Genomic DNA, 12,809 nt, shown 5'->3' on the forward strand with positions numbered 1-12,809 from the left:
ATCTAACTCACACGCATTTCTCGTAAATTACTAACTTAGAGAAAAACAAAATTTAGGCTTAAGCAACCAGGAACCACAAATTAATCTCTAATTACACAACCAGGAAATTTCCACACAAATGGTGCAAATAAGGAGACTACACCACTGCACCCAATCAATTATCTGCTGTTTTGCTTCCACCTACACCTTACAAACGCTTTTCCTTCAAGACCCTCCCATGGACCCCAAACCACATACCACAGCTGGTGCTCCCTAATCATGAATCGCTGTTTGCTTAAATAAACTCTCCAATATTTTAACGAAGCCTCAGTTTAATTTTTAACAGTAGAAATGAGGGACTGGAGACCCCAGGGACTGCATCTCCTTCTGTCCCGGACCGCACACCGGGTGGGGATTCTCTCGATGACCCTCCCGCTGTCACCGCAATCTGAGGAGACGCGGGGCGCTGGCGCGCAGCTGCCCACAGAGGGCTCAGAGCTCCCGAAATCGCCATGAAGGGAAGAGACAGAACACCCAGGGGATCTCGGCTGCTACCCAGTGCCCACCCCGTGGCTGTAGGGGACCGGTTCTGAGCAGCCCCCTTCCGGGACAGAGGCCCCTCCCCATACACCCATCATTTCCCAGCTTCTAGACTGTCCCTGCTTCCTCCCCGAGGATCTCCCAGTATCTGCAGGTCACAGGGCGACAGAGGCCATGGCGTAGTCACGTGGGCCTCCCGGAGCAGAGGACAGGGAGCTGTGGAGACCCGGGGCGCTCCACCAGACTGTGGAAGGCCGACCCCTCCTCCCTGGCTGTTACCTGATTGGACAGAGCTTCAGGACCCGCCCCTCTAAGGCCCTGAGTGGCAGGAGGTAAGCACAGACACGTTGCTGAATGAGGCCAGAGTGACAGGTTTTGGGCTGCAGTCCTTTTCAGGCAGGGCTTCCTCCCTGCTGTGGGATCTAACCCTGCCAGAGGAGACATTGGCATGTGACCTTGTATATAAGGTTATGTTCATTTATGACATGTATATATATGAGTATATCTATGTGTACACGCACACACACACGTTATTCACAAGTGGAAACAATATGATGACAATTATTTTAACATTTAAAACTTTATAACCTTCCTGGCCTCTGGTGTTTTGAGGAGGCAGCCTGAGCTTTGAAAAGGGAGGCGGTCATCTGAGGCAGCAATGTCCAATAGAAATAAAACGTGATCCACGTGTGTAATTTTAAATTTTCTAGTAGCCGCATAAAAGAAAATCAAAAGAGACAGATAAAATTGATTGTAATAATTTGTTTAACTCAAAATATTATCATCTTAATATGTGAGAAATATGAAAATATTAATGAAGTATTTCCTTTTTCTGGTACTAAATCTTCAAAACTCGCTCAGTATGTTATGCTTCCAGCACATCTCAATTCAGACCATCCACATGCCAGGTGCTCAGTAGCCACACGTGGCCAGCAGCTACCACATTGCAAGTGCAGCTCTGAGAGCTCTGATGTTCCTGATATCAGGGGGGTGAAGGAAATGAAACCCCCTCTAGGTAAGAGGTGAGGGAACACCTGCTTCCCACCAACATCTCTCCTCAGGCCCAAGGGTGGGAGAGGTGGTGCCCAGACAGAGAGCAGAGGGCTGCAAGCAGGAAGTGTCTAAAGAGAAACCACTGCTTGCCATCTGCTGCTTGGTGTGGGCCCATTTACCTTCCTAATCATCAGACAGCAATGCAATAAAAATGGGTCCCAGAACGAAGAAACACCGTGTTCTAAGATCTATCCATACCCTTGTCCCTCTGAGTTTGGATTCGGAGGGGAAAGATTAAAGGCAAACTTCTTAATTTACTATTTGTCCTTGGCCCTAAATAAACATCTAAGAATGTTAAAACCTAGCAGATGATGCCAAGAATGAACTTGTTGTACCTTAAAACAAAACAAAACACTGCTGTTATTTTGAGATATTGAGTTAGAAGTTTTGTGCAAATATGTAATATTTAGAAATTTGTGCATATATCAAAATATATGCACAAAGCATTCACGTAAAGCTCTATGCACGACTACAAAGGGAACCCACTTGTGTAACCACCAAATAGAACCAGCCTGACTCATGCATCTCAATAATCACTTTCTCCCACCCTCCTCCCCAAAGTAACCAAGATCTTAACAGCTAACAGTAGAGATCAACTCTGTCTTTTATACAAGTGTTTTGTTAATGAGCATTTTAAACACATAAAATAAACAAAATAGTATAATAGACCTGTCACCCAGCCTCAACAGCTAATCATGTGGCACTTCGGTTTCACCTATACTTCAACTCAATCTCCACCCCTACATTTTCTCATACATTTTAAAAGATTGAAACATGATTGTACATATTTGTGAGTTACAGAGTTGAATATCAATACCTGTGTACAATATGTGATGACAAAATGAACATAATTAACACATTTATATTATAAAACATAATTATTCTTTGTCTATTAACCAGTTTCATGCTAACGCTCCTCCCCTCCTCCCCCTTTCAAGCCTCTAGTAACCACAATCCTGTTCTCCTGAAAGATGAACATGTTATTGTAATTGTTTTCTTCTTTTTCTTTCATATTTATTTTTTTATTAGCTCCCACTTACAATCGAGCATATGCATTATTTCTTTTTCTGTGCCTGGCTTATTTCATTGAACATAATTTTCTCCAGGCTCATCCGGGCTGCAGCGAATGACAGAAGTTCATTCTTTTCTATGGCTGAGTAGTATTCCATTGAGCATATATGCCATATTTTTCTTATCCAGTTGTCTGTTGATGGAAATTTAAGTTGATTCCAACTCTTGGCTATTGTAAATAGAGCTGTGATAAACATGGGAGTGCAGGTATCTTTTCAACATGATGATTTCCATTTTGGGGGTATATACCCTGCTAGATCATCAGGCAGTTCTATCTGTAGTTGTTTCAAGAACCTCTGTACTATTTTCCATAGTGGCTGCACCAATTTATAGTTCCACCAACAGTGTAGAAGGGTTACTCTTTCTCTCCTTCCTTGCCAACATTTCTTATTCTCTGTCTTTTTGATGATAGACAGACTAACTGGGAAGAGATGATATCTCAGTGTGGTTTTGATTTGCATTTCCATGATGATTTGTGCTGTTGTGCATTTTTTCACGTACCTGTTGTTTATCTGTATGTCTTCCTTTGAGACATGTCTATTCAGCTCCTTTGCCCATTTTTTAAAAGATGGTTTGCTTGTTATTTTACTGTTATTTCAGTTCATTTCATATTCTGTATATTAATACCTTGTTAGATGTATAATTTTTGTTGAGTTTGGTATATGGCAGGAGGTGCAGGTCTAGTTTTATTCTTCTAACATGGATATCCAGTTATACCAGCATCATTTATTGAAGAGGCAGTCCTTTTCCTTAATGTGTATACTTGGTGCCTTTCTCAAACATCAGTTGGCTATAAACATGAGTTGATTTCTGAGTTCTCTATTCTGTTTCATTGGTCCCTCTGTCCATTTTTATACCAGTGGCATGCTGTTTTGGTAATTATAGTTCTGTAGTATAATTTGAAGTCAGGTAGTGCAATACCTCTGACATTATTTATTTATTTATTTATTTATTTATTTATTTATTTATTTAAGTTCTCAGGATTGCTTTGGGTATTTGGGATCTGTTCTTGTTCCATGTAACTCTCAATTCTATCACCTTTTCTCCATCTCAAAACACACACAGGCTAACTACATGAGGAGATGGATACATTACATAGCTTGATCATGGTGATCATTGCAAAATGTATACATACATCAAAACAACATATTGGACGCCTTGAATGTATATAACTTTTATTTGTCAATTATACCACACTAAACCTGAAAAAATTAAAATAAGCAAAATCAACCCAACAAGTTTTTATGTTAAAATATATGTATTACAAATATATGTAGGCAACTAGACTTGTATCTTGGGGACTGGGAAGGATTCATGTGAAAAACTTAATTTTTAAAATATTGATAAATTTTAGTAGCTTAGATTTTAAATGTCTAGTATTTTTATCAGCACTGCACTCTCCCGAGTGAGCCACGGGCCGGCCCAAATGTCTAGTATATTTAAAAGTGAAAAGATAGATGGAAGCTTGGCAGGAGAATGGAGAAGAGCTAAGAAGATAATATCCAAAAAGCAAATTACAATTCCCGGCAAAAAATTAAATCTAGAAAAGAAAAAATGTCCCATGAAATTATAAAATGATGTGCATTTAACAAGGACAAAGAAAATAACAACTTAAATTGAAAAGAGAGACCATTTCTCCCCTCAGGAAGTTAAACTACATTCTATCAAATATACAACAAGTTCACATGTGGAGCCTAAGATATTGTGGATGGGTTGTAAATAAACGTGGACCATTCTATTGAAAAGGAGATGTATGGCCAGCTCCATGGTTGTGTGACAAGTTTAGTTGCTCTGCTGCTCACAAAATGGTCCCACATATAGAGTGTAATAATCTATGATTGCTTTCTTTAAATATTTAATAAATTTAACTTGGATTTGTGTTTTGAAAGTTGTCTGATGAGAAAATGTGGCATATGCCAGGGGGCTTAGACCCTGGGTTCATGCACAGTTTGATCTCCCACTACCTCACTGGCATGGGTCTTGGCCCCCTGCTCTTGTGTAACCTGGTGCTAATAAGCCTTTCCTTTCCCCCCTTTGTTCATGACTGATGCTCCCCACAGCTCCAGACAATGTCTGGGTGTGGACACACTGACTGTTGGGGTCATTTGTGCACATCTTCCATGGCATCATGGGGTAGGCCGTGATGGCTTCTCACCTAAGCCAGAATCTACATTTTTGTGTTCCCATTATTAAATGCTTAATAATTCATGAACAAGTTGTTCTACCTGGGGCCTCCACCTTGTTCTTATTTTTTTACCTCCTTAAGGTGTAATGTTGGGTTGTTTGAGTTTTTCTTCTTTTCTGATGTAGGTGTTTATTGCTATACAACTTCCCTCTTAGAACTGCTTTCAGTGTATCCTATAGGGACAGGGATGTTCTTTTCATTTTCTATTGTCTCCAGGAATTTTCTTATTTCCTTTTTATTTCCTTTCTTGATCCATTCATTGATTTGGAGCATATTGTTTAATTTCCATGTATTTCTTACGGTTCCTAGTAACCCTTTTGTTATTGATTTCTAGCTTTATTCTAATGTGGTTAGACAAGATAGTTGGTATAATTTCAATTTTACAAAAATTTGTTAGTACTTGTTTTGTGTCCTATCATATGGTCTGTCCTAGAGATTGTTTCATGTGCCACTGAGAATATGTATTCTGCACCTGTCGGATGATATATTTTGTAAATGTCTATTAAAGTCAGTCATCCCGTACTAGAGGCTAATTCTAAGGTTTCCTGGTTAAGTTTCTGTCTGGATGATCTGTCTTTGGCTAAAAGTAGGGTATTAAAGTCTCCAAATATTATTGAGTTTAAGTCTATGTCACCTGTTAGGTCTAAAAGTAATTTGTCATATAACTGGCTGCTCCAGAGTTAGGTGTTGATGGAGTTTGGATGTGTTGTCCCCTCCAAAATTCATGTGGAAATTTGGTCCCCAATGTGGCAATGTTGGAAACTGATTGAGTCATGGGGGCAGGTCCCTCATGAATGGATTAATGCTCTCCCTGGGGAAGGGGGGATTAATGAGTGAGTTGTCGCTCTATTAGTTCCCATCAGAGCTCATTGCTTAAAAAGACCCTGGCCCCTTATCTCTCTTTCTTGCTTCCTGTCACCATGTGATCTGCTTGTACCCGCCGGCTGCCTGCCACTTTCCATCATTAGTAGAAGCAGCCTGAGGGCCGTACTAGATGCATATGTCCCAGAATCATAAGCCAAATAAACCTTTCCTTTATAAATTACCCGGCCTCAGTTATTTCTGTTATAGCAACACAAAACAGACTAAAACAGAAAATTGGTACCAAGGAGTGGGGTGTTGCTAAACAGACATCTGAAAATGTGGATGCAGCTTTGGAACTGGGTAATGGGCAAAGGTTGGAGGAGTTTGGAGGACTTAGAAGGAGAGAAAAAGTCAAGGAAAAGTTTGGAATGTCTTAGAGACTTATGTGATGGTGAGCAGAATGCTGATAGAAATATGGATAGTAAAGGCCATGTGGATGGTGAGGATTGAGGTAGAAATGAGGAACTTATCGGGAATTGGACAAAAGAACCCTTGCTACACCATAGCAAGGAAACTGGTTGCATTGTGTCCATGCCCTTGGACTTTGTGGAAGTTGCAACTTAAGAGTTGTGTACCAGAGCATTTGGCCAAAGAAATTTCTAAGCAGCAAAGCATTAAGGAAGCTGCATGGTTGCTTTTCAGAGCCTATTCTGACTTATAGTGGCAAAGTCATGATGTAAAGCCAGAATTTAAAAGCAGAACATAAAGTTATGGAAAATTTGCAGCCTGGCCATGCAGTAAAGAAGTAGAGAGACAGAGAACAATGCAAGGGTGAAGCAGATAAACTGGTTGCTAAAGACATTATCTTGGCAGTGAGGCAGCCAGATTCTAATAGTGGAGAAAATGAGAGGAAAGCCCTGCAGGCATTTTAGAAGTCTAGAAGGGTGTCCCACCCATCACATACCCTGAGGCCTAGAAGGACAGAGTTATCCTGGAGGATAGACCTGGGGCACAGCTGCCATTGAGATCCTGCTCCCTGCATCCCAGCTGCTCCAGCTATAACAGCCCCAAGTGTGGTTTGTGCAGCAGCCCTGGAGAGTAGAGGCCCAAAACCTCAGTGGCATCCATGTTGTGTTAAGTCTGCAGCCAGCAGGATGTGAGAGCAGTGGAGTCATGGCAGCCTCCACACAGATTCCAGAGGATGTATGGAAAAGCCTGGAAGCCCAGGCAGAGACCTACCACAGGAGGAGAGCCACCACAGAGGCCATCTACTAGAGCAATGCCAAGCAGAAAAGTGGGGTTGGAGCCCCCACAGAGAACCCCCACCAGGGAAATGTCTAGTAGAACCAATGCAGCAGGGCTGCTGCCAGGACAACAAAACTGCAGGGCCACTGGTAACATGTAACGCAATCTTGGAAAAGCCATAGGCACCAGCATGGCCCACTGGGCTGTGCCTGGAAGAGCTGTGGGAAGAAGGCTGCCTGATGCTTTGGGAGCCCTGATGCCTTTTGTGCCCAGGATGCAGGGCTTGGAGTCAAAGAACATTATTTTGGAGCTTTAAGATTTAATGCCTGCCCTGCTGGGCTTCGGACTTGTTTTGGATCAGTTCTTCCTTTCTTTTGGCCTATTCCTCCTTTTTCGAATGGGAATGTGTACCCATTGCCTGTTCCACCATTGTTATCTTGGCAGTAGATAAATTTGGTTTTGTTTTTCAGGGTCACAGCTGGAAGGACTTTTGCTTTTGTTCTCAGAAGAGACTTTGGACTTTTAAGTTGGTGTTGGAACAAGCTAAAACTTTTGGGACTATTGGGATAGAATGATTGTATTTTGTATGTGAGAGTGGCATTAGTTTGGGGGCGCCAGGGGCAAAATGATAGAACTTGGATGTGTTGATGAGTTTGGATCCCTTCCAAAACTCATGTGGAAATTTGATCCCCAATGTGGCAGTGTTGGAAACTGATTGAGTCATGGGACCAGATCCCTCATGAATGGATTAATGCTCTCCCTGGGGGAGTGGTGATTAATGAGTGAGTTGTCACTCTATTAGTTCCCATAAGAACTCATTGCTTAAAAAGACCTTGGCACCTTATCTTTCTCTTTTGCTTCCTGTCGCCATGTGATCTGCTTGTACCTGCCAGCTGCCTGCCACTTTCCACCACAAGTAGAAGCAGCCTGAGGCCCATGACAGATGCAGCCCATCCCAGAATCATAAGCCAAATAAATCTCTTTCCTTTATAAATTACCCAGCCTCAGATATTTCTGTTATAGCAACACAAAACGGATGAAAACGGGTCTGTATATACTTTCTTTTTGAATTGATCTTTTTAGCATTATATAATAACCTTCCCGATCTTTTCTATTTTTAAGTTTCCTAGGCTTGAAGTACATATTACCTCAGATAAGTATAGCTGCTCCTGCTCTTTTTTGATTTACATTTCCATAAAATATCTGTTTCTGTCCCTCCACGTTCTGACAATGTGTGTCTTTATAGGTGAGGTAAGTTTTTGTGCACATTATATTGTGGATTCTTGTTTTATAATCCATTCAGCCACTTTGTGTATTTTATTATTTTAATTTATCGATATACAATGTAGTGATTTTTGTGTTCCTTTACCAATTCCTCCTTTCCCTCTCCCCCCTCCCCCATCAACATTATGTGTTCACTTGTCTCAATAAGTTCAAGGAATTGTTGTGATTGTTGTGTCTTCTTCCCTGCCAATCCCTGCCCACTATTTGTTTGTATGTTTATTGTTTGATTGGTTTTTAGCTCCCACAAATAAGTGAGAACATATGGCATTTCTCTTTCTGTGCCTAATTTATTTCACTTAATATAATTTTTTCTAAGCCCATCCATGTTGCTGCGAATGGTAGCATTTCATTCTTTTTATAGTACAGTAGCATTTCATTGTGTAGACATACCATATTTTCCTTATCCACTCATCTGATGATGGACATTTGGGCTGGTGCAACTCTTATCTATTGTAAGTAATGCTGCAATAAACATTGGACTACAGGTATCCCTTTGACATAGTGATTTCCATTCCTCTTAGTATATTTTAATTAAGGCATTCAATCCTTTCATATTTAGGGTTATTATTGATATACACGGAGTTGTTACTGCCATTTTATTATTTTTTTCTGGTGATTTTGAAGGTTATTTTGTCCTTTTTCCCATACTTACTGTCTTCCTTTGGGGTAAAGTGGTTTTCTCTAGCATTATATTTTGATTTCTCACTATTTTTAGTATGTCTCATAAGCTTTTGTGTTGTGGTTACCATGAGGCTTACAAAAATCATGTTACAGTTGTAAGAATTTTCTTAGAGCAGTAACAACAAAAACAGCAACAAAAACATAGCAAACTCTATGATTTGTTGGATTCCTTTGCTGGAGACAAATTTATCTGTTCTTCTTCAATCTTTTACTTTTACTGCTTGTAATAAATACAGGCTTTTTCTAAGGAAATCATGCAATAAAAATGAGAAAAAAGGATTCTGAATTGCAAAACTTTATTTTAAAAAGAGTAAAGCTTTATTTTAATGCTCAAAATATAATTCTTTATATAAAAGAAATCCTGTGGAATTCAACTTAAAATCTTCAAAAATAACTGAGTTCAGCAATGTAGCAGGTTATGAAGTGAATGTAAAAATATCAATTGTATTTCTATATACTAGCAATAAACATTCTGGAAACACAACTAAGAAAGTGATACCATTGAAAATAGGATCAAAAAGAATGAAAACCTCTGGAAAGAATTTTAGGAATGTAAGTGTTCTAATTTTATACTGAAAACAACCAAATATAATGAAAGGACAAAAACACAAATTTAAAATGTAGTAATGATTTGGATATTCCCTTACCAGCAGTTCACTGTGATTTTTTAGAGCCTAGGGTTGTTAGGAGTGATGGCACCTTGTACTTCGTCATGAGAGTTGAGGTGGAGAAGAGGTGATACAATTGAGAAATATGTGAGAGCCAAAAACAAACAAACAAATTCACATATTTGTGTGACTATGAGAGGATCCTGGACCAACCTGTTTTCCAAATATCTAGATTGTGATACTTGGAAAACCTTTGTAGATAGTTATGAGAAGAAAGAAATACACACTCACACACACACACACACACACACACACAGGATTTCCCCCAGTTTTTAATTTTTTGTGTGTGTTGTTTATTGGCTTTGTTTTTGTTGCAAGAGCAGGAAAGCATTTTGTGTTTGAGGAGTCAAGTTTGAGAAACATCAGATGACCAAGAATAGAACTAATGAGATACAGAGAGGATCTGGATTAAGCGACGATAATACCCAGAACCAGTGTTAATCTCTGAGCACAGTTGATGCTGTCTAGCAAGAGAACACCAATAAGAACAAACACCAAGTCTTGCACATGGGGTCATTTAAACTTTTAATTTTGAACTCCCAGTGGGGACTAAAAAGAAGGGCAAGAGAGTATGAAGAGAAAACAGGGAAACCAGTGTTACCAAAATGAAGGAGAAGTTTTAATGGCTACTGAGAAGTATATAATAAGTCGAGGACTAAGGACTGTCTTCTGGATGGAGACAGGAAGCCATTGCTGACGTGAATGAACTTCAATTAAGTTCTCCACACTCCCATGAGGAGCAGACCATGAAGAACACAACTTCTTGACATTGGCTTTTTTTTTTTTTTAACCAAAATTAAATAAGGGTTTCATTTCCATCTCTAGCATTTGAGTGAAAATTTTGCTCCAGCCATTGTGGATACAACTGCCACAATGTGGTTTCTGCTCTCCATCTTACTTACAAGGGCCTAAAAAATACAGTAACTAAGACTATTTTAAGGTTTTAAAATATATTCTCAAGGAAACATAGACTGGTATGGAGGTACTAGAAGTCATACGATTTTATAACTATCTGTAAGAAAAAATCTTCAGCAAACATCATTACTTCTGAAAAGGACTGTAGCAGCCCTAATACAATCAGGAACAACACAGGTTAAGTACGATAACTAATCAATCAACACAATCCTGGAATTCCAAGTTAATATAAAATCACAAACAAATTAAAGGTCTAAGTGTTTTTAGATGACAATTACCTTGTTACAAAAGCCACATTCATGAACCTTAAGAGAAACCAGATGGGTAAAACAGGATCTCTTCTTCAGAAACTTAACTCATGCAGTTATGGGACCATAGTCTATAGGAGGAAAAGTATCAGTGTTGAGTGGGGAAATGGAGTCTCTTCAATTTTAAACTTTATCACGGTTGTGTTGGAGGACCTTTGATGTCAATTTAGATAAATTAGTTAAAAATGACAGGAGACCCTGAGTCAGAGAAAATATTTGTAAACTGGAACTTCCTGTCTGAACAAGATGACAAGAACCATTTTTCCTCCTCCTATCTACTATGTTCAACTATAAACTCTGGAATTTCCTAAGAAACATCCACAGGAGAACTCTGGAAGGCTGTAGAAATAAACAAACAACAGAGTGCCAGGATGTCATTATACTCTCACCAATCAGGAGAAGGAGACCCTCCTGATGTTTTCCAGAACGTGGCAACAGAAGGTAGTCAGGTAGGGTCATTTCTCCCTGGACTCAACCTGATTTCTGTGACAACAAATAGTGACTACATTCCCCTTCCCCAAGCCCAGCATGACCTGAGCGACATAGATTCAGAGCCCTGGAGGTAATTAGCAGACAGTGAGTCTGTTCTCTTTTTTCCCCTATACATGCTAAGGCAAACAGGCAGCTCCTGCAAAGAACCACCACAACCAGTGAATTATTCCAGGAAGATGTACATTCACACATATGTCATAAGTTACTCTTCCTGCCTGCTGCTCTTCAGGAGAAATATGCGTGGGGACCATGGACATGGTCCCCATATAAAAATCTCACAGATTATGAAATCTGTTCCCAGAAGGCCTGAGTTGTTGGGGCAGGATTGAGAAGTGCATGGACCCAGGAACAATAACCTCTGGGAGAATCTGCTCCCACCATCTCTGACACAGTAGGAGAGTCATTCATTCTCCTGTTGTCACTCTCTGCAGCTCATGTCTTTGCTCTGAGATTCAGGGATGGTGTTTATACACTGTTTGAAAAATAGCAGAGCCCAGCTGTGAAGGGCAGACATGCCAAGCCTGAGAAAAGAGAAAATGGCACATAGGAACCTAGAAAGCCTATTCATACTCTATATTCAAAGAAGGACTTCTGAAAGACCAGTAGGCAAGCTCTGATTGGATAATCCTACTAGTGGCCATCAGACAATAAGAAAATGAAATACTGAGACTCTTCCAAGAGTACTTGCCAGAGACCTCCACCTACAGCATATTCATCTTCAGAGTTCATTTTCATGTTTTTCAACTTTTCTTTTTTAATTATCACTAAGTCCAACACATAAAATTACACACGTGTGGAATACTAGAAAATATAATTATATAACCATAATCACAAACTTTAGAATATGTCCATGACTCATCTTATTTGCATTTACTCTTTCACCACTCCAGCTCTAGACAATTTTTAATGCCTTTACTGTTTCTGAAGATAAGCCTTTATAAAAATATCTTAAGTGCAAAAATAAATTATGTAGTTTCCTTGGGTGTAGTTTCTTTCACATAGCTGGACACTGTTGATGATCTTTCCTGCTAGAGCACATATCATTACTATATCTTCTTTGATTGGGGAATAGTATTCTATGACACAGATACACTGCATACATGTTACCTTCTGGTAGTGGATGAATATTTGTTTCATTTACTTTTGGCAATTATAAATAGTGCTGCTATGAGCATTCACATGAGTCTTTGGCCATAAACTTATCTTTTTTTTTTGGCATACACTTAAAGAAATTTGAGTAGTACAGTGATTCTAGATAATATTTTGAGAAATTGCCAAAATGTTTTTCAAAGTGCCTGCACTATTTTACATTCTCATTTACAATATGACAGTTCCATATTCTGTAAATCTTTGTTGACACTTTTTATTGTCTATATTATAGCCATTTTATTGGGTGTTATCCTCCTTATGGTTTTCATTTGCATTTCTCTAATCACAATAATGTTCATATTTCCACGAACTTATTGACAATTTGCATGTTTTTTGTAGACATGTGTATTTAAATCCTTTGTCCATTTTAAAAACTTGATTGTCTATTATTGACTTTTAAGAGTTTCATCTTTATTCTGAAATATACCCCTCACA

Source organism: Cynocephalus volans, chromosome 4, assembly GCF_027409185.1.
Source record: "Cynocephalus volans isolate mCynVol1 chromosome 4, mCynVol1.pri, whole genome shotgun sequence".
Classification (NCBI taxonomy): domain Eukaryota; kingdom Metazoa; phylum Chordata; class Mammalia; order Dermoptera; family Cynocephalidae; genus Cynocephalus; species Cynocephalus volans.